This window comes from Eumetopias jubatus, unplaced genomic scaffold (genome assembly GCF_037043125.1).
Source record: "Eumetopias jubatus isolate StellerSeaLion01/CBP00866 unplaced genomic scaffold, mEumJub1_p1.0 scaffold_4, whole genome shotgun sequence".
NCBI classification, from domain to species: domain Eukaryota; kingdom Metazoa; phylum Chordata; class Mammalia; order Carnivora; family Otariidae; genus Eumetopias; species Eumetopias jubatus.
Window position 1 is genome coordinate 69,713,327 of NW_028274810.1, and position 24,938 is coordinate 69,738,264.

The 24,938-nt window shown below is 55.3% G+C and overlaps 1 long non-coding RNA gene across 13 annotated transcripts; it reads right to left on the reverse strand.

Annotated features, from left to right (window-relative positions):
• Positions 1–7,485: 7,485 nt before the first annotated feature.
• On the reverse strand, positions 7,486–24,707 carry LOC114212018 (uncharacterized). Of its 13 annotated transcripts, none has more exons than XR_015767984.1 (8): positions 24,591–24,707; positions 24,151–24,301; positions 23,806–23,864; positions 21,355–23,336; positions 18,716–20,957; positions 14,822–14,950; positions 12,517–12,846; positions 7,486–8,402 (listed from the first exon to the last, which is right to left on the reverse strand). It is a non-coding gene; the product is annotated as an uncharacterized LOC114212018 (long non-coding RNA). The 13 variants fall into 13 exon arrangements; XR_003609888.2 differs by having other exon boundaries at positions 21,299–23,336; positions 24,591–24,706; XR_003609889.2 differs by having other exon boundaries at positions 18,716–21,535; positions 22,972–23,336; positions 24,591–24,705.
• Positions 24,708–24,938: the final 231 nt, after the last annotated feature.

A 24,938-nucleotide genomic window follows, 5' to 3' on the forward strand; every position in this document is an offset into this window, starting at 1 on the left:
TTAGCCATGCAGATGCCTAGGCTCCTTACCTGGTTCAAACTATCCCAGAAAGCTGAAGATGAATCAGGATTTGGGTTGGGATGGGCTCAATGCTGCAAACTCAGAGGAGGTTCACTGATGCTCAGGGCTAGACAATGTTAAGGATGCCGACATAGACCAACTGCAGTCCTCACCCTTCAGGACCTCCCTATCTGGTTAAGGACTCACTACAACAAAGAGTAGACTGGTGAGTGTGATACTGGAGGCCAGACATTGCCCGGGAAGAAATAGGGATGAGTAGTCAGTTTCCACAAAGGAAGATGGGAAATCACCTGGAGGTGATTAAGCCAGGCCTTGAATGGTATGGTCCTTCTCTTATTGTGCATGGCGTAGAGCCAGGACACAGAGGACGGAGGAATGGGTCGAAGGGTGGAGGGATGAGTGAGTAGTGGGTGTGAGAGGTGGTGAACAGGGAATGGATGAAGGATGGATGGATGGATGGAGGATGGATGGATGGATGGATGGATGGAGGAGAAGGAGGAAAGAAGGAAAGAGGGGAAGGAAGGAAGGAAGGAAGGAAGGAAGGAAGGAAGGAAGGAAGGAAGGAAGGAAGGAAGGAAGGAAGGAAGGAAGGGGAAGGCAGGGAGGGAGGGTATTAGATGGTCAGATGGGTAGGCAGATGTGAGAACAAAGAAACGTTTCATTGAATGAATTCTTACAATAAGTCTGCCAAGTAAAAGGATGGAAGGGGCAGCCTCCTTCCCCAAATTATTAATAAGAACACCTGAGGCTGAGGGGGGGAAAGTGACTTCCATAAGGTGACACAGGAAATTAATGACAAATCCAAGCCCAGAATTCAAGGCTCCTGACTCCCACCCAGGAGCTTCTCCACTTCACAATGCCCACCTCATCTATTCTCCTACTCCCTCCATCCCCCACATCAATACTTGTGGAAAAAGGGAAGGAAAGGCAAAGAGAGGGAGGGAGGGGGAGGCGGTTGTGATTTTGTGGTAAGGGTCCTGAGCTCTGGTCCTTGCTCGTGTGCAAGCCATTCGCCTGGCTTGGCTTTTTTCTCCATCAGTAGAATGGGCTGTGAAAGCCTCCTAGGTCGCAGGCAGGAAAAGTGCTGTGACAGGAAGGAGAAGCCCCTACCGATGAGGGGAGGGAGGAGAGTCACTTTTGTCAGGGCTCCTCACAGACATCATTTCCTTCTGGATGCCCCCAGGCCTCCAGAAGGAAATGAGTCCACCGGTCAGGTCAGAAGACCCAGCGCCATAACTCTGCATCCAGGACCCTGCACCAGCCTGGGTTTGGGAGACTGGGGACAGAAGCCTGGGGTGCAGGGAGATTTCGGGCGCCGGCCGGGGACTGACACTGGACCGTGTGCTCCATGGGGAGGGCAGGGGGCAGGGGGCAGGGTGGAGCAGACTCCGCCGGCTCCCAGCTGCCTGGCTCGGCAGGTGGGGCAGAGCAGGAAAAGCCCTCCCCCATTCCTAGGTGACTCCTACCCTCATCTGCTCACTCACTGGCTTCCTCAAGGAAGGGAAGGGGGTGTCCAGCAACTGAGCAGGCACCGTGAGCCGGCCTGGTGCTAGATGTTGAACAGAGGCTTTCCTGCCCAATTCTGACCATGCAGCAGTGCCCAGGAGTCAGTGATGACGGTGAGCACCACCAGCAAGGAGACACTCTGGCCTCCAAGTCCAGGATCTCAGCTTCCAGTTGCCATTTTGGACACTGGTCCTTTACTCTCTCGCTGGGTCTCACTTCCTGAGAAGAATGCCTCCCTGCTGGCCTCAGAGTGGCAGCTGTCACCAGAGGCAGGGCTAGCCCAGCCACAGCGGCCCAGATGGGGGTCCCAATACCCAGGCAGGGCAGGAGGTGCCCAGGTGCACCCCACACAGAGATGGCCTTCCCTGTCCTGGGGAGGGCAGAGCCGGAGCAAACATGTCCCATCCTGGGGGCACCGGGAGGGTATTGCCCTGTTCACTGGAGCATGGAGGGATGAGAGCATCTGCCCTTGTTTTGTTAAATATGGTGATGTTTGTCCCAGAGTCTAAGTGGGCCCTGCCCTCCCCACCACCTCCCCCCCCACCTCCCCCCCACCTCCCCCCCCACCTCCCCCCCACCTCCCTCACCTCCCCCACCTCCCCCACCTCCCCCACCTCCCCCACCTCCCCCACTGCTCTTCCCCTTCCCCTTCTTTCTTCATCTGCTCAATCAGGGTATTAACAATAATACAGTAATAACAAGGTGACTAGAGTGTGGATGCTGGGGCCAAGTGCCTGGGTTAGAATCCAGGCTTCACCCCTCCTTAGCTGTGTAACCCTAAGCAAGTTACCTAATCTCTCTGTGCCTCAGTTTCCTAAGGTGTAAAATGGGGAGAGTGAGCCTCGTAGAGCTATTCCGAGGATTAAATGGCTTAACATGTGCAAAGGGCCTGGAGCAGCGTCCTGCACATAGTAAGCACGATGTTCAGTGTTAGCAGGCGGCAACACCATCTGAGGCTCTCCCTTGGTGTTAGTCCTCCAGGAAGCTTCCCGGCCCCACAGGCTGCTTACACGCCTCCTCGGAGCCCTGCCAGCCACTGAGCTGCCCTCTAACCGGCCGTCCCTTCTTACAGTTAGGTCTTATTCTCCAGCCCACCTTACAGAAGGGGAAACTGAGAACCATAGAAGTTAAGTGATTTGTCTCCCTGCCCTGATCTGCCATCCTTGGCTTACACAACTCCAAGAGCAGGAAACACCACCCCCAGCCAGCCTGGGGAGGTGGTACCAGCTGAGCAGTTTTGCCTAAGAGTTAACCAGGAGAGGTTGGGGTGGGAAAGGCGGCATTGGAGGCAGAGGTCAGCGGGATAAAGCCATGAGGTGAAGAACCCCTGGAAGCTCAGTAGTGGGGAGCATAGAGCGAGGCAGGCAGTCAAGGATGCAGAGGGAGGCTCTACCATGTCACGAGGTCCCTGAATCCCAGGCCAGGAGGCTCAGATGTGAAGCTACAACCACAGGGAAGCCATTAGACCATTTTCAGCAGACATGGAAATGGCCAGATTTCCATTTGGGGCCCTCAGTGAGCTATAAACACCGTGCAAAGCTAACTATTATGGCTAATAATGGTTTAGCACCCTGAGCCATAATTGCCGTTCACATGTCTGTCTCCCACTAGATCATGAAGCCCGTTAGAGTGGGGTCTGTGTGTCCTGTTCATCCCTGTGTCCTCATGCGTGGCACAGAGCAGACACTCGAAACATGTTTGGTGAAATTAATTAATCAGAATGACGTATGTGACACCACCTGTCATGAACTCTCTTGCGGAAGGAAACCCTTGGAGTCGGGCAGCCCTCAACCCAAACCCCGATGCCAGCAAGCAGCCTTGGCAAGTCCCATGACGGCTCTGGGTCTCAACTTCCTCCTCCTCAAAATAAGCTCAATAATTCCCCCCCACTGGGGTCATGCCGGAGTTCCCAGCGCCGTGCCCCACGCGCGTGGACGCCCTCAACAAAGGGCGGCTAGAAGAACACCACAGAGATGCCTGTGCACAAACCACAAAACCGCTGCCGAGTGCCGACATAAGCCAGCCAGAGGGTTGGTGCAAAGGCACAGAAATGTAAACCTGAGGACCTAGATTTGAATCCTGGCCCTGCCTTGCCCCCAGCTGTGCAACCTCAGGGAAGTAGATCAACCTCTCTGGTTTCTTCATCTGCTCAATCAGGGTATTAACAATAATACCAATTCCAAGGATTTGTTGCATGGACCAAAGGAGATAACAGATGTGAAAGTGCTTAGTGTATACAAATGTGGGCGATGATTATTATGATCATGACAGCTCATAAAACCCGGGTGGAGCTTCCTGTTATAAACAAGTTTTCCTTCACCCCACCCGCAGACCCAGGGGCTGGCTCGATTCTTTGTTCCCAGAAAGGGCATAGCTGGAGGGGCCGGCTGAGCCGGGGCAGAGGCCAGGGCAGGCTTCTCGCTCCCACCATCTGCGCTGCGGGGTCAGCCCATCTGTCCAGCAGTGGGCACACATGTGGCCTCATCTGAGGGCGCAGGGTCATTGGGGTCAAGCAGGAGAAAATTGGGGGCAGATGAGGGGAAGGTTCCAGCTTATTTTTAGAAAAGGGGGAAAGAGGAAGACAGGAAGGCCCTTGTTCCTTGGCATTTCCACCATGTGGATGGCAGGCGGGCGGGCAGCCAGGCGGGACTGGAGACAAAGATGCAGCCACGTCTGCGCCTGTCACAGGGTCGCCGCAGGGCCTCAGATGACCACACGGCCCAGCCGGTTAGCAGAGCGTTCTCCCTTGCAGCCCTGGCTGCCCCCAGTGGGAACCTTCACGGCGCGAAGGCGAGGACCCTGAAGGAGACCGCGCCAGCCCAGAGGGCCTGAGCCCAGAGGGCCACATTTGGACATAAGGAGGGACCCTCCAACTGCAGGGTGGAGGAGAGCTTGTGGGGTGCAATCTGATGGCAGAGGGGCCAGCGGGCACTCCCAGAACACAGCCTGGCACACAGTAGGCCCACGAGTCCTCTCCTCCTGGTCTCCCCTGGAGGTCCGAGGTCCTGGCACCTCTCCAGGTTACCCTGCCCTGTGTCCCAAGACACAGCACAGTGGAGCGATGAAGATGGTGACTCTGGCGCTCCATATTGCTGGGACATGAATCCTGGCTCTTCTACTTCCTGGCTGTGTGACTTAGGGCCAGTTGCTTTACCTCTCTGTACCTCGGTCTCTTTGTCTGTAAGTAAGACATAGCCAGAGTTCACACTGCATAGGTTTGTTGTGAAAATACATCGGTATATGCAAAGCCCTTGGAACACTCTGCCTGCACTCGGTGCTTGGCACTCAGCAAGTACTCGGCGGCGGATGTTGTCATTGTCAACATACAGTAGGGCGTGTGCAGCTGGGATGGCCTTGTCTGGGGAGGAGCAAGCTAAGCACGCACAGAGCTCCCTAGCAGGACCCCACGGTGGGGGTGAGGCCACCAGGGTTGGGGGGGTTGGTGTCAGCAAACAAGCTGGGCCAGGCCAGGGGGAGGCGGGAGGCCTGCTGCAGCAGTGGGGCCAGCCCAAGGCTGGACATCGCAGACCCCACTGCGGCTCTCTTGGGTGTCTTTGGAAAGAACTCAAAAAGGGGACAGGAATTTTCCAAATTGCCTGTTTTTCCATTCTCGGGTCCCCCAGCCCCCCATCCTTAGATCAAATTCTGAAGAGGACTTTGAAATGTGTCAGGAACAAAAAGGTAAAAGTCTAAAACCCCAGAGAGGACTGTTAATCCCGAGTCTGGGTGGCAACAGGCCTGCCAGAGCTGCCAGAGGACCCGGGCGCGAGAGCGTGCCTGGGCTGGGGTGCGCGTCCGTGGGGGCACGTGGGGGCACGTGTGCGTCCTCCGAAGGGCACATACCCAGACACGAGGAGCTGACGAGCGGCTGCAGGTATCGAGGGCCACAAGCACCACGTGTCCGCATACATGTGACCGTGTGCTCGTCTCAGCACACGCGTGCCTGCAGCTACCACAGATGGGCTCCCGCGTGAACAGCAGGTGCAAGAACCAGCATGTGTTGGGCATTTCCCAGCCTGACACACAGTAGGTGCTCCTCAGCTGTACCCCCTACATGCACTCACCTATAAGCATGGACATGCAGGGAACGTACCTGCCCATGGGTATGGTTTGGCAGTGGCTGACCGAAGGGCCACGGCAGCTGCTGGGCCTGGGGCCAGACGAGAAGGAGACGTGAGACCTGCCCTGTTGGAGTCCTTTATCGAGCACGTAGCAAGCCTAGGGCTGGGCCCAGCTCTGGGTCCACGTGGTCCTGGGCAGAGAGAGGGCTGGGAATGTGTCACGGACTGGGGCCGAAGGCACGAGATTCCCATAAAGTCAGACGGACAGGGGGAGGGTCTATATGAGGGCATCTGGGCCACGGCTCAGCCCCAGCCGAGGGATCCTCGGGTGGGCAGCAAGCTCAGTATCCCAAGAGCCTAGAGAGCCCTTGGAGACCACCCACAGCAGCCCAGGAGGGCAGGGACCTGCCTGGGGTCTCACAACAAGTTCAGGGCTGGGGCTGGAAAAAGAGGTCATGACGAAGAACAGACTTTGAAATCTGACGAGCCTGGGCTTCATCTTGGCTCTCCCACTGACTAACTGAGTGACCTTGGGCAAGTCACTTGACCACTCCTAACCTGTGTCGTCATCTCGAAACAAACATTCCACAACTCGAGGAGTGTGGCCAGGACCCTCAGTCAGGGGTGGGTTTGATGATCAGGTCTCCTGACTCCCCTTCCAGTGCTCCTTGATGGGTCCAAAGGAACCTCCACTGGGGCAGCCGAAGGCAAAGAGGCACAATCCCAGGTCTCTCGTCTCCAGATCACCCTGCTAAAGGGCCAGAGGCCTGTCCTGGGAGGCTAGAGACCAAGCTTCTAGTCCAGTCTGGCAATGGCTGCCTGGCCTTAAGCAAGTGTCTACGCCTCTCTGGGCCTCAGTTTCCCCATGCCTGCCAGGAGGGGTAGCTAAGGGATCTCTCAGGGATCTCCCCACTCCAAAGACCCCCTGGCTCCACAGGGGAAGCTAACTGAGAGCAGTTGCCACCAGAGCAAGCATGGGGGCACCAGGGAGGGGGGCCTCTGGGCTTCCCCAGCCACCGGACGCTGCCCTGTGGTTTATGTCAAAGTGTCAGCCCCAATCCTGCTCTCCTCCTGGGCAGGGCCACCTTCAGTGGGCCTCAGGAGAGGTGGCCTGTCCAGCCACTGTGTTTACAGTGCTCAGACGCCGCCGGGAACCTGATCTGGGCAGACCAGGGTGGGCTGCCCCACTGGGCCCACGCCGTGTCCACACTCATTTCCCGGACACTGAACACCGCCAGCCCGCCTGCCGCGCTGAGTCCAGCGGCCCGGCCAGCCGCCCGCCGAGGGCCCAGCTTCTTGTAGGCAAGCACCCTGGAAAGCTGGGGAATACAGCATGGCGCAGGGAGCCGGAGCAGGGCTAGCAGGAGCCGGGTGCGGGGGGAGAGAGGTGGGGGGGGTCCTCCCTCTAGACAGGTTCATGCTGGGCTCCCCGGACAAGTGTGCATTCCCTCCCCCACCCCGTCCAGGTGCAGGGACCCTACTGACGTGTACCAGTGGACCAGCTTGTCCACACACTCAGCCATCTGCCCCAGCGTTGGCCAACTCTGGCCCCTGGGCCAAATCTAGCCGCCACCCGCCAGTGAAGATTGCCTTTTACATTTTTAAGTGGTTGGGGGGAAAAAAAATCAAAAGAACATTTTAAGAGACATGCAAATCATGTAAAATTTAAATTTGTGTCCAGGGGCGCCTGGGTGGCTCAGTCGTTAAGCGTCTGCCTTCGGCTCAGGTCGTGATCCCAGGGTCCTGGGATCGAGCCCCGCATCGGGCTCTCTGCTCCGCGGGAAGCCTGCTTCTCCCTCTCCCACTCCCCCTGCTTGGGTTCCCTCTCTCGCTGTATCTCTCTCTGTCAAATAAATAAATAAAATCTTTAAAAAATAAAAAAATAAAAATAAATAAATTTGTGTCCATAAATAAAGTTTTATTGGAACACAGCCACACTCGTTCGTTTATGGACAGCCGTGGCTGCTTTGGCCCGGCAGTGGCAGAGGTACAGGGTTATGACGGAGACAGCATGGCCCACAATGCTGAGACTACTTACCCTCTGACACTTTACAGAAAACATTCGCCAACCTCTGATCTGAATCATGCATGAGGGGCCGTATAAACCTCAGGTCTCAATCTGGGGGACTTCTCACCCCAAGTTTCCGGGGTGATTCCATACTTGGGGGACCCTACGTGACATTAAGGTGTAGGGTTGGGGGCAGGGCACTTAGTCCCTGAGCACAGCTCCATACCAATCACACCTGAAGGATACTCCCCACCCCCACAACACCTGACCCTGACCTGTCTGGCCACCCTCCTCCACCTGCCCTGGGTCCCAGGTGCACCCCCCAGCCCTGCCTCCAGGGGCTCCCATCACCTCCCAGCAAAGCCGCTTAGGTAGGCCTGGCCACGCCCCCCTCTCCTCCTCCTGACGCTTCTTCAAGACACTCAGCTTAGCCTTCTCCTGCTCACTTGCTCTAAAAACACTCTCAATTCCAAAAGCTCAGAGATTTGGAGGACAAAGCGCAGAAAGGCTTGTGTGTTCTGTGTTCTGCCCTGTCACGTGGCTCCCGGGGGACAGTGAGCCCCGGGCCAGGGGCCTGGGAGCAGGAGGAGAGCCTGGGAGGAAGCAGGCACAGGTGGGCGCTCCAGCCAGGCCACACATACGGCCCTTCGCCGCGCTGTCCGCCGTCCTAAGTGCACTCACTCTCGGTCAGCCACGCCTTGTGGAACAGCCATTCCTCCACCAGACCCTGTACGAAGATAGAAGTGGGGCCTGCGTGCTGTCCACACTCCAGGGCGGTGGCTGGTGGCAAGGCTTTAAAACTGCCCCTGTGGAAGGAAAACCATCCTTATCTGTAGGGTTTGCTGCTTTCTGGGATGTAAATACTCCTACCGTGGCCAATTTTCAAGTTGCCCACATGACGCCACTGAAATGGACCTGGGAAGAGACGCACACCATCAAGTGTCACAAGCGGGTCGGAGCCAGATCCAGCCTACCCCTGCTCCCTGGGAACTCAGGCACATAAACATCTGTCACACACAGTGAAGTAGGGGCGAAACGTGAAAAGCAAAAGGGCACGGGAGCACAGAGGAAGAGCACCAAACCTGGCTTGGAGGGTAGATCCTGAAGGGCTTCTCAGAGGTGGCGTTTAGATCTGGACCACGAAAGAAAAGTAGGCGTTTGCCGGGCTAGGGATAGAAGGAAGGCTCTCCTGACTGGCTCACCCCCACCCCCGCCCTACTCTCTCTGCACTCCTATGTAAGCCCCACAGCCCAAGTCACACTCAGGATTTCCAATTTGGGGATCTGTTTTCTCCACAGGCACCACAGATTCTTAAACTTAGAAAGCCTGTGCCCGGGCCACACAAGGTTGACGGAGGGAGCTGGCTTCAGTCCACACGAGGGTCCTGGCCTGGGATAGGCTGTGTTCTCGCTCCAGATTATTCACTCCCTCTTCCCCATAAGAAGCTTTCTACCCCCCCACGCCCATGGGGGGCCTTCACACTGGACTCTGCCATGGGTCTTGCTTGGGTTGACGGAGTATGAGTGAAGGTGACATTAAGAGCTATTGCGTGGCTCGGTCATTTTTCTTTTTTGCTCTCTGCCCTGAGCACATTGTGTCCCAAAGAGGGACAGCTGCTTCGAGAGGATCCCAGAATAGGGAGGACACACGGAGCAGAGCCACAGTCAGCCCACAGCCACCACAGACAAAATATAATGTGGGGGAAAAGTAAACTTGTTATTGTAAAGCCCCCGTTTGGGGCATGCTATGGTGTGTCTGTTACCACAATATAACCTAGAAAAAGCTGACGAAGGTTCAGCCCATCCCATCTTGAACTGGCTCACGGCCCAACAACCCCGTGAGCCCCCAGAAACACACTGAGTCACTGTGCCTTCCCCAGTTTTAAGCAAAGATTTGTCCAGCCCAGGCTGATGAGGTGAGCCTAGCATGCCTGAAATGTCCAGAATGCTCTACAGTTCTAGGGTAACCCTGTGGTCTTAGGGAAAGCAAAAGGAACCCCTTGTTAGCAGCGTCCCCAGCTCAGCTCTCCCATCATACAGCGGCTATTTGGAAGTGTCTCTCTTGGCACCAAAAAAAAAAATGCTCTCAATCTCAACCTGAAGTCACTCCAGACATGGAAATTCTCTCTTTGAGGAACAGGCCAAATTTAAGGATCTTTCTGTATAAAAGAAGAGGCAAGGTGAGGGGGACAGGGAGCAGCCTCTGTGTCAAGCAACACCAGGGACAGAAAGCGTCAGTCCCGCTCTTGCCCTCGGCGAGCTCCCAGGCTGGTGCGCCGACGGGCGCCGTCAGGGTGGTGGCGCTTGGCTGTGGGCAAAGGGCCGTGGATCACGGAGGAGCGGCGACAAGCTACCTGGACAGCCAGAAATCCCTCCGGCACAAGTTATGGGCGAAAGGGATGGATGGCAGATGATGGATGGTTGGGATGGATGGATGGACAAAATAAAATAAAATCTACCCAGAAGCGTCAAAGAACCTTTCACCAAGGACATAGGAAACAGACCTGAAAACAATGAGAATTTCACCAAGTAAAGAATATGGACAGAAGAGACGGTGTCCTAGACAGAGAGAACAGGAGGGCCGTGGCTCACCACATCTTGGAAAAAAGGGAGGCAAGAAATGCAAAGAGCCACAGTGGCATCCTGCAGAGAAGTGACAGCAGAGTCCCACAGACTGAGTTTTGATCCCAACAGTACCACTCTCTGACTGTGACCTTGGGCAAGTCACTGAAGCTCTCCAAGCCTGGGCTACTACTATCAAACCCAAGCCCAGCATGGGAATCACCTTGCCTCACCAGGTTATGGCGGCACCTCAATGAGAGACTGCGGGAACAGCTCCTGGCACACTGTAATCGTGCGGTTCATGATCGTTTCCTCGTATCTCCCTTCCGCCAGGACCAGTTCTTCCAGGGTCTGGGCCCGCCCCGTGCTGACAGGGCTCTGCCTCCTGGCTAAGCCACCACCTCGCCCCCGTTCTGGGACTTTCCTTCACAAACCTCTTACCTCAAGGGATTTCTCTGCCCTCCTGCCCTTCAACCACTCACTCCAGCCTCAGTGCTCAACTGTGCCCCATGCACCAGCCAGCCTCTTGTGCAAACAGCCTCTCCTCTGGAGCAAACACCCAGACATGGGACCAACCACAGAGACTGGTGAGGCAGGCAGCTCCGGGTGGGGTGAGGCTGCCGGCTTTCGTGCCCTTAGGGAGAGTGGCATCCAGGCGGAGAGGCCAGCTGGCCAGGCTGAGCCTGGACTCCCACCCTTGCGGCCTCACCTGTCCTAGACTACAAGGTGCCTGATGCTATTCCCAGTCCCGAGGCCAGGAGCACACGGGCCAGAGCCCAGGAAGGAAAATGATTTGGGATTTGGGACTGCATTCAAAGCTTTCACAGTTTAGCCTGATGTTCAGTAGAAAGTCAATAAATATTTTTGAGCAAAAGAATACTTGCCCCTGCCCATCACCCCTGCCACTCTCACACACGGTTGTGCCCACAGCACCCCCTGCAGCTCACCAGTGACTCACTCCGCCTCCCACAACTGGGTCTTTGCTTATGCTCTTCCCTTTACCTGGAGCATTAACCGCCCCCCCCCACCAACACTCCCCAGCCCCGGTCCTCTTGCCAAGCTCTGCCTCATCCTTCAGGATTGGGCTCAGACATCACTTTTTCCAGGAAAACTTACCAGGAAGGTTCCCCTGCATTCCCACGGGACCTCCACTACCCCAGTCACAGCTCGTGCGGCCTTTGGGTGGCCTCTGTGCATTTCTCCCCCTCACTGGACTGTGAGCTCCTCCAAGGGCAGGGGTGGGTCCCCAGCACTCAGCAAGGGGACCCAGCCAGAGGAGGGACTCAAGGTGTATTCGGTAAGTGAATACACATGTTTTCAGATTAGATCATCCCCAGGAGCTGAGTACTGAGTACTCCAGGAGGACACAGGAAGTCAGTCCGAATTGCAGTAACCCTCCAGGCCACCAGGGGGGTCAGAACAGAAGGTAAGCAGGAATCCTGCAGAATGCTCCCTCTCCCCCTGGTGGTCCAAGCACATTACTGCAGCTTACCCTGGGCCTGGCTCCCTCCACGGAGCAGTGGAGTCTGGGGAGAATCCTGGCTGAATTCTGGGACCACAGAATCCTAGAATATTGGAGCCAGAAGGGATTTTACATCTCAGAGAGCTTGAGCACCATGCCCGCCCTCATTTACAGATGGAAAAATTGAGGTCCGGAGAGAGGTACACTACCAAAGGGAAAGATCTGGAACCAGAACCCAGAAGTCCTGAGGAATATAGAAAATATTCTGAGGACAGGAGCGTCCAAAGTGATGGGCTACCAGCCTGCATTACTGCTTGATTGATCCCTAGATTCTCTTTTATCTCTTCATCCAAACTCCACGCGGTCAGAGGTAGGCATGTGGTTCTTAATTACCAGACACTTGTTAAATAATCCATTCTAAGTCTTCCCCTTTAACCTCATCATGTGCTCTGGAAGGTGGGTTCCTGATCTCGCTCTGGCCATGACTGGTGGTGGACTTCAGACAAGCTACCTCTCTCTCCCTATGCTAGCAGTTTTCTCAGTTGCGAACGAGAAGGTGGGCTAGATCCGCAGCGGCAGATAGGCTTCCTTTGGGTGCTGACGTGGATGGGCCGGTCGTGACTGCTTGAGAACTCGAAGGGCAAGAGCTCTGTGGCTTGTCAGTGATGCTCGTCATGGGCTGGGAAGCAGCCGAGCAGATGCCAGAGGTCCGTGAACCCCGACCCAGGCTCCGAAGCCCCTGACACCTTTCCAGTTCTAGCCACCTCGATTTCTTGCTTTTCTCTGCTGTGACCACCAGTAGCAGTCTCAACCTCTGTCCGGGGTACAGAGTATTCAGAGATCATCAGACAAGATTCCTGCCTGTGAGAAGCTCACGGTTTGGTAAAAGATACTCACCCAAATTCACACACAAACAAGTGCAGAAGTCGGAGCAGCGTTCTTAGGGAGAAAGGGGCTCTAGAAGTCAGGGGTCTGATGCCTCCGTGGCTGCAGGAACCCTTCCGACAGGCAAGTCATCATCGTCCGCTCTCTACCACGCACTGGCATCCCAACCCGAACGTCCGTTCTTCCTGTGGGCACAAGCATCCCCCAGCGCTGCGGCGGTGAACCCTGCAGACCTACAGCCTCGGTCCGTGTGGCCCTGCCACTTCCGACAGATCAACCGCAGGCAGGTTCCTCAAGCCCTTGGCTCTCCATTTCCCTCTGTCCCCTGCCCTGCTGGGATTGCTGTGGGGAGTAGATATGCAAGTACGGGTAAATCACCTGGCACATAGAAGCCCCCAGGAAAGGTGAGCTGGCAGCAGGGCTCCGAATCAAAGCCCACCTCCTTAGCATTCCCCTGGCTTTGCACTCTGGGGGCACACCGGCATGTCTGTTTCCCCCGCCCAAGGACAGCTCTGTGGGGGAAGGAGGACATCAACAGGACCCCATCAGGTCTTCCCTTCTTGGGACCTGACATGGGCACCTCCACCTGCTGTTCCTATGCACACTTACTACCACGGCATCTGACTCCAAAGCCAGCGCTGTGGAACGGCCCCTCCGGGGAGGGTCCAGGTCCCCTGAAGGCAAAGGGTGGGACCAGGGCCCCGAGCATGTTCCCTGTTTCCCAACCCTGGCTGCCACCCACACTCTGGAGGCCTGGCCTGGGACCTGTCCTTTCCCGCCCAGGAGGGCCCACCTCTACGCAGCCACTCCGCCCCTGCCCCCCTTCTGGTCTGAATGTTTGCTCTTCCACCTCTCCCGGAATCATTAAACATTCTGCAGTGGAAACACAGCCGGTCACGTGGCGAGCACAGCCCGCCAACCTTGGCACTTCTCCTCTGATCCCGTTTGTTTTTCTAATATAAAACTAATATGACATAATGTATAATCTAATTTGGAAATTACCATTTGCTTGGCTGGCCCACACTGCCAGCCAATACCAACAGCAAGAGAAATTATTTAAGAATGTTTCTTTTCCTTCGGAACACTGCTGATAATTTATTTTTCCGTCAGAAGATTACTTTTCTCTTTACGACATTTCCTGCCCCGGTGATTTGCGTTAGCATTCAATAAAATGGTCTGTGCCTAATGTGGGGAGTGAGTCAACATGACTTTCCTTGAATGAAGGGAGGGTGTCAATTGTGGTCAATAGTGGGCTCAGACCTGCTGCCCAGGAACCGGAGGCAGGCGCCAAAGGGGCTTTTAGTGGGGAAGATTGGACAGATCTCCGGAAGTCGCCTGCCCCCTGTCCTATCAGCCAAACGTCAAGGCCGCCTGTAGGTCCAGGTCCCCCCAGGGCCCACCGGCCTCTGGGGGAGTGAGTGATACCCATTTGGCATTCCTGGGCAAGAGGGGTTAGCACCAGGGTGGACTCGAAGGTGAGGGTGTGCTTTCCTGAAATTCAGGCTCCTGACCTATCTACACCTGAGTCTCCACCAGAGTGAAGGACCTCTTTTCTTACGGCCACCACGAACACAGACGTGTCTGGGGCTTCTGAAGGCACCACCACCTTCAAGGGTGTGGCACCGTCACACCCTCGGCGTCCTGCAGTGCAAGCCAACTCCTTCCTTCACCCCTTCTTCCAACAAGTATGTTGAAGGGACAGTTGGCTCCTAAAGTCTGAGCTGGTTTCGAATCCTGACCCTGCCACTCAACAGCTCTGGGACCTCCGTCAACTTTCTTTACTTCTGCGAGGCCCCATAACCTCATCAGTTACATGGGGGTCATAACAGCGCTGACCTCATTGAGTTTTATAAAGATAGCGTGTGCCGAAGTCTGCAAAGGACTTCTTAGCTCAGTGCCTGGCATGCAGGAGAAGCTCAGCGGTGTCACTGGTATTAGTAAGCCAGGTACGAGAGATGACCAGAGCTCCCGGAATTGCTGGGAAAGTTCTGGTCCCGGTGAAGGGCTCCAGTCTTAGAAACCAGGCTCATGCCATGGGGCAAGTGCCTCCTGGCTCTGAGAATTAACGACCCCAACACACTGGGCCGTGGCTCACCACGAGGTCACTGCACACACTGGGCAGCCTCCCTGCTTGCTGGTCTGGTTCCTGGAGAAAAGTCTCCCCATCCCTAACCCTTTGCAACAGGGAACACGGGTGAGGGCTTTTCGCACCCTACTGCAGTCTGGGGGAAGGGACAGAAACAGTCTTCTCCAATCTTCTCCCCTCCACCCATTTCTCTCCAAGAAACCCAACCTCCACGTCAGAAAGTTTATTTACCCAATCGAGGCACAGGTCTAATTTCTCTCTGGATGTTCAGAGACTGAACGGATGGGTGTGTGGGTGACGTCCAGACAAGTGAGCCATCTGCTTGGCAGAGTCCACCCTCTCTCTTCTGGTATCGCTGGCCTGCGAACGGTGGACACAGCTGAGGTGCTCTCTAAGTACTCGGCCTTGTCATTATTCAACCAAGTTAAGTGGTTGTTTTGGTTTCACAGTATCAAGACAACTAGCTCTTCATAGAACTGACTGAATGTTTAGACACAGCCTCTCCCGCTTGAGAGGTTGTTTGACAGAACGGAGTGGGTGTTTTGTTACTGCTTGGTGACCAGTGTGACCTGTTGCTTTCGCTTCACTTGGGTTGACTGCTTGTTTGGCCGTGGTGATGGCTGGTTTCACCAAGCTGACCAGTTGCTGTGTCACGGTTAGCTCCCTCTGACTGACTGTTTAAATTGGATGGGTGTTTTGGCATCCATTAACTGAGCTGACTGGGTTTGATTGAACTGACTGGATGTTTGAATGAATTAATCCAAATATTTTGACGTTGTTTGAGGCGGTCGATTGGCTGTTTACAGCAGACCGGGTGTGCTGCTATCATCTGACCCAGCTGACTTATTATTCTGGCATGGTCTAACCCAATGGCTAGATATGGAGCTGGTTCGGTATTTTGGGTTCGTTTAGCTCTAAAGACAGATTGTTTGAGCATTGTTTGATCAAGCTGATTGCTTGTTTGACTGAGTTGAACAATTGCTCTGGTATGATTTGACTAAGTTGACTCGTTATTCAAACTGAATCAGTTTTATTATCATGTGACCCAGTTGCTTTGAAGGTACCCATTTCTGGGGCCACACCGATGGGTTATTTCGGACTAGCTGACTGATATTTAACCAAGTCGACCAGGGGTTTGGGCTCTGCTTGCCCGTTTCAGCTGTTGTGTGGCCCACTTGACTTAGCACCCGACTGAATTAGTCAGGCATTTAGACAGGGCTTCCAAAGCTGACCAGGTTTCCACTGAGTTGCCCCGCTGTTTGGTCTCTGAAGGACAGGAGCAGCGGTAGCCAACACAGGCCTGCATTTGCCAAGAAGTGACCCTGGGCAACTCCCTCGGGTGGGAGTGGGAAGGAGAGGGGCGTGGGGACTCCAAGTCTCGAGCTCACGTTGAGGCAGGTGACAGCAGAAGGACTGATGGCGATAGGCTGCTGCGTGCAAGAGAACTCAGGAACCGTGCTCTCCCCAGCCGGGAGACGGATGCATTTGGCAGAGCACTTCAAGAATGCAACCTCTGGGTTAAGTGGTTGAAATTAGGCCCAACGGGGCTGTTTTACTGAGAATTTACAGTTGCTCATAGAACTCAGCCCCGACCAAGTAAGAGTCCCTCCTGCCAAGATGGAGATTTGCTCCCAAGCCAAGGGGATTCACCGGCGAAAGCACACATCCCCCCACCTTTGATTAGACCTAATTGCTGCTCCTCCGAGGGGTGACCACGTGGATGCTAATGTTTGTTCTCCCTGGGGGGGGGGGGGGCAGGGGATGTGCCTCTCCCTGCAATCCCCGGGTAGCAGGGGGAGGACTTTTCTCCCCGTTGAGCCTGATGAGCTTCCTCCACCGTGTGTGATGTGAGCGGTGCCACCAAAACATTGCTCCTACTGGCAGGTCATGGGAGTGGGAAGGCCCACATCTCGCACTTGGCACATCAGATATGAGGGCCAGAGGGGGCTCTGGAGGGGAGCTGGACTGGCCTCCTCATTTTCCACATGAGGAAACTGAGTCCTAGAGAGAGAAAGTGACTTTCTGATCCAGTCCTAGAGAGAGAAAGTGACTTTCTGATCCAGATTCTAGGGTACTCCAACAAATTAATCCTTTTCAATGTAGACAGGTTAAAATTGGAAAGCCCTGATTAGGGTGCCGGGGGTGGGGGGAACAGTTCTGGTACAACAGCAAGGAGGATGGGGAAAGGAAAGGCTGTAGCCAGGATGAGGCTGGAAATGGAGCCCAGCTGTCTAAATCACTGTGTGATTTAATGCAGGTCCCTTCAGGAGAGAATGAATAAGCCATTGCTGAAGAAAAAGCTAGGGTCCACAAGCTCTGGTCACTGAGGCTTAGGGATTCACAGTACCTGGGCCTCCCACCTCTGGTTGTATCAATAAGAGTATCATCATCAGAACAAGGGAGGTGGTGATCTCACCAGACTCCAAATGGAGTTCAAGACAAAGATTAATGGGAGAATGATAATGTGGGTCACAACCAAAAAAGAAAGGTTCGCCAAGCCATGTCCTGGGAAAAACTGGTAAAGGAGGAAGGGCTGTCCTCCCTAGAGAAGAGAAGGCCTGAAAGATGGATCACTGTTTAGAAAACACAGAAAACTTTTGGAGGTTAGGAGAGCAAATAAGCTTAATGAGTACCGGAGAACAAAGATAAGAACAGTATGGCACCCAGTATGTACTTGAAAAATATTATTGAATAAAATCACAAGGAGGCCGAATACAAGGAAGAACTTTCTCACAGAGCGAGCTGAGTAGGGGGAGAACTCCCGATCCACTGGAGGCCTGCAGGCAGAATTCCTGCGTTGGGTAAATAGGGAGTCAGATGAGTCGGAAACAACAGACTTGTTACCTCCTTGCTCGAGAAACCATACCTACATTGATGCAAACTCAGTTGTGCTTCCTTGCTCTGGCATGGTCAGCTTGCACTGCACTTGGGTACCACTATGACCTCCAGATTCTTTTCACACAAAGAACTATGAAATATACCTCACCACCATAAACTCAGGCAATCACTTTTCAAACCCATGTTTCAAACACTGAACCTTTCTAACTTTGGTTCTGCTAACCAGCATCTTCACTGTTCCTTCAGCTCCACGAAATTAACAACTGAGAGTAGCTTCCAGCCCTGGCTGAGGACAGAGCCTTGTAGTTCCTCACTGGAGACCTTCCCTGGATACAGTCTTCAAGGCACTGAAAAGCAGGGAGGCAGAGGAACACTCTGCAACCATCTGACAATTGTAAATTGTTGGTTTTAAGATGTTGCTGTCCATTTGGTGCAAAGTAGCCTGAGTCCCAACGCTGGCTCTCAGAAAGCACTGGAGGCAGGCAGGAAGGGAAGTCAGAAAGACAGCGAGGGCACCAAGCCTCCCACTAGGGACCCCAAGAAAATACTGGTGGGGCATGTAATCAGCCTCCACGGTCCTCAGAAGCCCTAGCCAGACAAAGACATATTGTGCCTCTGCACTGTGGGTCCAAGGGCCACAGGCCACGCATCCAGGCAGCCTGGGAAGGCCGCACTGGAACTCACAGAATACCAGTGGGGACTACTCACTGCTCCCTCCTTCAGGAAGATGCCTTTCCAAACAGCCAGGCCTCATCACACACACACACACACACACACACACACACACACACCACCACCACCACCACCACCACCACCACCACCACCACCACCACCACCACCATCACCCCCAAGGCCACCCAGGGGCTGAGAAGAGAGCATCAGAGGAGGGGAGGTCAGGCTTGCCGTGGACCCAGTTAGGAGGTACTGAGGGTGAAGAAGTGATCACCGTGCAAGAAATGAAGGCTGAGCTCTCAGGCTCACTCCCTGCGTCACCCTGGCTGGGTGGGCCCCCTCTTCACTGCTCCTAAGAAAGCACTGGTAAGAGATCTTGAACCCACACTCCTTTGGTTCAGAAGCAGACAGATGGAGCCCAGAAAGTGAGTGGCAGGTCTGGGACGAGAACTCAGTGCCTACCCCCTGTCCACTCTTGCTACCACACTGTGCTGCCCCTTCAAGCTTGTACACAGTAGGTCCTCACCTCTAAAGCTCTAGAAGCCTGCAGACCAGAGAGAGTTTATTAGGTTCCCCAGGCTGCCATAAGAGAATACCACTAACTGAGTGGCTTACACAGCAGAAATGTATTGTCTCGTGGTTCTGGAGTATCGAAGCCCAAAATCAAGGTGCCGGCACGGTTGGCTCCTTCTGATGGCTGTGAGGGAGAACCTGTTCCAGGCCCCTCTCTTGGCTTCTGGTGGTTTACCGGCAACCTTGGCATTCCTTGCCTTGTGGAAACATCACCCCATCTCTGCCTTCATCTTCATTCATGTGGTGTGAGTCTTCGTCCCCAAATTCCCCTTGTTATAAGGACGCCGGTCAGATTGGATTAGGGCCCGCCCTAACGACTGCATTTTAACTTAGTTACCTCCGTAAAGACCCTACCTCCGAATAAGGCCACACTCTGAGGTTCTAGAGGTTAGGACTTCAATATATGAATTTTGGGAGGATGCAATTCAACCCGCAGCAGAAGGGTTCTGCAGTTCCCATCAGGACGCACACGCGCACACACACACAAGCCCACACTGACATCTGGATCAGAGAAGTGATGTTCAACTCCACGCGGCTGCCTTGCACCCTCACCAAGCTCCCGGCCTCGGGCAAGCACCGAGGGACAGCAATGAGACATGGATCCTGTCCAGAGCAGAGAGAGGCAGATGTTGATTCTGTGTGCGACCACAGACAAGGCACCTCCTCTCTCTGGCCTTGGGGTCCAGCTGAGAAAGGGAATGGCCATTTCTCCGCCCCAGGTGAGGGCTGCAGGAGCCCAGGGATGGGAAAAGATCATTCCTGCCAAGAAGGGCATGAAGAAGACATTGGTGCCGTGCTGGCCTGGGAGACAGTGTCCTTGGCCTCCCACCACCTTCCCAACTTGCTGGGGCGTGTGTCCTCCCTCCCCTAGTCTCTGACGGGGCCCCCCCCGTAGGGTGCTCCCTCACTGAGGAGAGGTCTGATAGCACAAGCTCTGCTGAACTCCCATGGCACCATAGGTGGACCCCACTTTATTCACCATCCCCCACGGGACCACCAGCCCCTTGAGTGTGGCAACGGGGCCTGGCTCACTCAGCACAACGACTTCTCGGAGAAGCTGGTCAGTGATGATTTTTTTGGCTGTGTGAGCAATTCTTATGAATCTGCACTCAGGAGTAGGTGGCTGATAGGTGTGCCCTTCCCAGGAGAACTTTCCAACAGAAAAGGCTCTGGTGGGGAAAGGAGCTGCTTTGAGGCAGAGAAGCCAGGGTCCAAAATCAGAACCTGTGGGGCAGAAGGTCCATCCTTGCTGACCTCCATCAAGAGGCTAGGGTCTGTGGCAGCGCCGCACTCTGCCCACGTCCCAGATCTTCCAGCCCCCGCCCCCCACACACACCCTAAGGACGCTGTCTCACCTCCTGGGTTCCTGTTCATAACTTCTCGGCCTTTTGGCTAAGATCAAGTGCAAAAGGCCACCGTTGTGCCAAGGAGACAGAAACAGCTGTGTTGTCCACTGAATGTTCAAACAAGCCCACACACCCGTTCTTGTAGTTGTTCACTGACTCCTTGTTTCCCTCACACATCCACCCAGTCATTCATTTGTTACAGATTTGCCAAAACCCACCCCTCCTTTAAATTAATTCAGATTATATACTTGCTAATCACGTCCATTCATTTATGCTACTCACTAATTCGAACATTAAATCCATCTTATTTATAAATTCAATGGTCATCTGTAGTAAGTGTCTACTTGGTGCAAGGCACTGTCCTAGGCTCAGGAGACACAGAAGCAAGCAAGGGAGACAAAGCCCCTGCTCTCTCAGAGCTTCCATGCCAGAGGAGAAAACCAGACAAACGTTTCAAACCCGGATAAGTACAATGAAGGAAATCATTCAGGGTCAAGGGAGTGAGACTCACCAGTGAGGGGCTCCCCTTGGCTAAAGCTGACTCCTCTCTGGGAAAGCTTCTCTGAGGAGGTGCCAGTCAGGCAAAGAGCTTAAAGTTGAAAAGTTATTGCTGATGTAAAGACCAGAGGGAAGAGTATACAGCAGGCAGTGGGAAGAGCAAGGACAGAGGCCTGGAGATGGGCGGTGTGTCAGGCAGCCTCACCACAGGAAATAGGTAGCGCACACAAAACAGGAGATTTCAAGCAGGGTTTCTTTACAGAGCAGGTAATGGAAAAGGAGAGGATGCAGGGAAACCTAAGGAACAGAGCAATAGCCAGGGACCGGGGACGGCAAAGCTGTCACCATTCCGCAGGGGGTGATGGTGGCTGGAACTTAGAGTCAGCCTCCTTGAGAGAAGTGATAGCCTTTGGTCAAGAGACACAGCCAGCCCAGGACACCTGTAGGGGGAGAGCAGGGGGAGCAAACGCCCTGACCCGCTCTACTCCCTCCTTATGATCTCCTGGGGTGCCTCCCATTGGACAAACCCAACCAGAGGCCCGACTACTAGGGAACCCGCTGATGGAACACACACAGGTCAGCCTCGGGGCCCAGACAGGCCTGTGTCCACTCTTCCCAGGAGTCAGGGCGGGCCCTTGTGGCTGCAGGGCCGGCAGGGAGGGCCCAGTGGTGTGGCATTGGGTGAGGGGAGGATTGGGATTCTACTCTGCCTGCAGAGGGAAGCTGCGAGAGGGATTTCAGCAGCACAGTGATATGGGCTGCCTGCTCTTGAAAGGCTCACCTGGTCATGGTGAGGGAAGCTATTTATCCCTGCCGGAGACACGTCCGTGCACTCACCACCTGTTCACCCATGGTTCACACGCTGGTTCTTCCTTCCTCCCGCTCGCTCTCTCCGCCTTCTTCCCTTTCAGCAACCCGTCCCTGCTCAGTGCTCTGTGAGAGGCCCGTGGCCGGCCCCACGCCACACACCAAGGCCGACAGAGGGACAGAGACAGTCCTGGGCTACAGAAGCTGCCACCTGAAAGCGGCAGCCAGGTTCTTGGTCACCTCTAACACAGGTGGAGCCTGGAAAGAGCCTGAAGGGAGCCCCGGTCTGGGGAGGTCCTGGGGGCAGGGAGAGGGGGCTGGGCAGCTTCCCGCTGAGAGCTCAGAGGCCCTGGTCCCTGCCACCCACTAGTGAGTGGGTCACTATGTGACCTTGGGCAAGCAGGACAGCCTCTCCAAGCCTGTGAAACCGGGGTGCTAAGTCTGCCTGCCCAGCCCTCAGTCCTGCCGAAGGTAAAGCAGAAGTCTCTGGAGGCCACGGCAGGGGCTGACGAGCTGTTCCGCAAACGCACTTCCGCATCATCCTGAGACCCACCTGAGCTATGTCTCCCAGCCTCCCTTAAAGTCCAGTGTGGCCACAGGACTAGGCTCCCGTAGATGGGGTGCAAGGGAGTGGTATGTGCCACCCGTGGGCCTGGGCCAGAAACCTGCCTCATGCTCCGTCAGGTCTCTACCCCCACGGGCCAATGGAGCGCAGAGGACCCCAGCACACTAGGGATGGCTGAGCCACCAAATGGAAGGCTCCTGGGTCCCCGAGTCACCGCGTGAGCCAGGAGGATGTGAGCAAGACACCAGCTGACCCACCAAGCCACGGAAATCTGGGAGTGTGGTCAGTCATGGCCGTCCGAGCCGCCGTCAGTGACACGGGAGCCACAAGGGTTGTCTCGATGCGAGGGGTGCTGGGGGCACTGGGAGTGGGGGAGATGTCAGAGGGTAAGCCGGGGCCCAGTCGTGTGGGCACGGGGAGGACTCTGAGTTACACGGTGAGCCTCCAGGCCCGCCTGCGGAAGGCAGGTCCCAGGTGGCGAGCAAGAGTGCCCCTTGGCAGTGAGGGGGCAGGGAGAGGCCCGATCCGGGGACAGAGCCCCAGGCAGCCAGGCAGGAGCGGCCTCTACCCAGAGGGTGAGGGTGAGGACAAGGAGGGTGATCCCCATTATTTAGGGCAAAGCTAGAAGCAGTCCCTGTGCTTCCCCCCCGCCCCCACCCCAGCCCACTGAAGAGGGGGACTCAGAGAGTCAGGCAACCACAGACCATCCGGGTAAAGCAACCCTCAGGGGTACCTGGCCCTCAGGGTACCGATGGGGAAACTGAGACCCAAGACCACAGACACGCCCGAGCTTGCGGAAAAGTGCAGCCATCACGGGCGAGCTGGGAATCCGAGGACCTGGCGCCAAGAGCCACTCTTCCTAGTCGGCCCATGACCTCGAGAACAAGATGAGCCACCTTGAGTGGAGGTTGTGAGATTCCATGAGTTAAGGCAGGACATGCCCAACACGTGGCACGCAGCGGGCCCTCAGTAGAAGATGCTCAATACAGCACCTCTGCCCTTCCGAGGGGGTGCCCCGGCACCTGCCCTGCCCAGCTGCTTGGCGGGGACCACGGCCCGTCTCCCCCCTCCAAGCGCCCTACCGGCTCCCCGGCTTCAACCCGAGCGCCTCCAGGGTCCTCAGGACGGCTTCACTGACGGGGCAAGGACAGGAGACGGCGGGGAGGAGAAAGGAAGGGGCAACAAAGGAAGCAGGGCAAGAAAGAGGAAGAGGCGGGAGAAAGTCCAGCTTGGGTTGCGGCCAGGCAGCTGCGGAGGACACCGTTCGCCCCGTGTTAGGAAATCACGAGGGAGGGGCGCCAGGGTGGCTCGGTCGTTGGGCGTCTGCCTTCGGCTCGGGTCGTGATCCCAGGGTCCTGGGATGGAGCCCCGCATCGGGCTCCCGGCTCGGCGGGGAGCCTGTTTCTCTCTCCCGCTCCCCCTGCTTGTGTTCCCTCTCTGTCTCTCTCTGTCAAATAAATAAATAAATAAAACCTTTGGGGAAAAAAATAAAAAGAACTCACAGGGGACATTTTTCTCAGGCCTCAACACCACAGGGATTTGCACTTCTTCTAAGCAAAGGGCCTGTGTTTATCTCGTGGACACTGTAAATGGCCTACTTGCTTGTGTCCGCTCTGCTGGGAAGCCAGGAATGAAATGCAGGCAAGACCTTAGGGCAGGAGTCCCTCCTGAATCCATCCTGCCCTCCTCCACTTGGCTCTCTTTGCCTTGATGGCTTATTGCTAACTTTATTTTCTCCTCCGTTAGTGTATGTTTTCGTGTAGGATGCTTTCTGCCCTTCCTGGGAGGAGGAGGGGGCTCCATCCCTGCCCTGCTCGGACCCACTCGACTCCTCCCTCAACTGAACCTCCTGCCGCCATGAACACAGCCGCCGAGCTGACCAGCATTCTCGAAGGCATGTCCGGCTATCAGCTTACCCTGGACTGAGGGGCCCAGATCATCATTTGGGCTCACAGAAGACCACACTGCAGGAGACCTTCAAGGAAACAGGGGAGACAGGAAGTGGGGGGTGGGAAACATTCAGCCAGGAAACCGGAAGCTTCCCTTTTGCCCATCCACCTCCACAACCTCCCAAGTCAGCCCCATACCCGTACCTGATGCCCAGAACTGCCCACCACCTCCACCTGCCATGACTGCCCAGGGCCTAGGACATGGGATTTGGCTGGGCTCCCCTGCCCCCCATTTTTGGGTGCTATCTTAGTTTGCACTGTTACAACAACTTACTAGAGTAGGTCACTTAAACAACAGAAATTCTTTCTCACGGCTCTAGAGGCTGGGAAGTCCAGGATGAGGGCGCCAGCACGGTCAGGTTCGGTGAGAGCGAGGCCTCTTCCTGGCTCGCAGACAGCACCTGTGTCCTCACGTGGAGAGGGTGGGGCAGGAGAGGGGTAGCTAGCTCTCCCCGGTCTCTTCCTAGAAGAGCATCAATCCCCTCAGGGAGGGCTCCACCCTCATGACCTCATCACCTCCCAAAGGCCCACCTCCTAATACCATCCCAATCTGGATTAGGGTTTCAACATATGAATTTAAGGGGGACACAAACATGCAGACCCTAATAAGTGGGGAGGCGACAGATCGTAGGAAGTGTTCCACCTGACCCTTCCCAGAAAGCCTGCAAAGGCCCTCTTCATCCCTTGGACTCCACTGGTGCCAAAGGGCAAACCTGGACGGGTCCCTTCCCCACTCGAGCTGAAACTCCTACCTTTAAATGCAGGCCAGGTGATGGAAAACGTCTAAAGGTCACACCGGACACCAGCTCTGCTCTTCCCGTCCGGCATCCGGTAACCACGCCCTGAGCTGCAATCCTGTGCCTGGCCTTGGTGACAGAGCTATGGCGACACCACAGGCTGGTGGGTGAGAAGTACAGTAACAGACATGAGGGTGAGGTGCTGTCAGAGCAAAGCAGGTACTGACAGGCTGCTTAGGAGATCAGAGAAGGCTTCCCAAAGGAGGGAAATCTGGGCAGGGCCTTGAGGGCTGAGTAGAAGTTTGCCAACATCACAGAAAAAAAGACTTTTTCTACAGCAGTTTATTTGTTCACTTCCAGTGT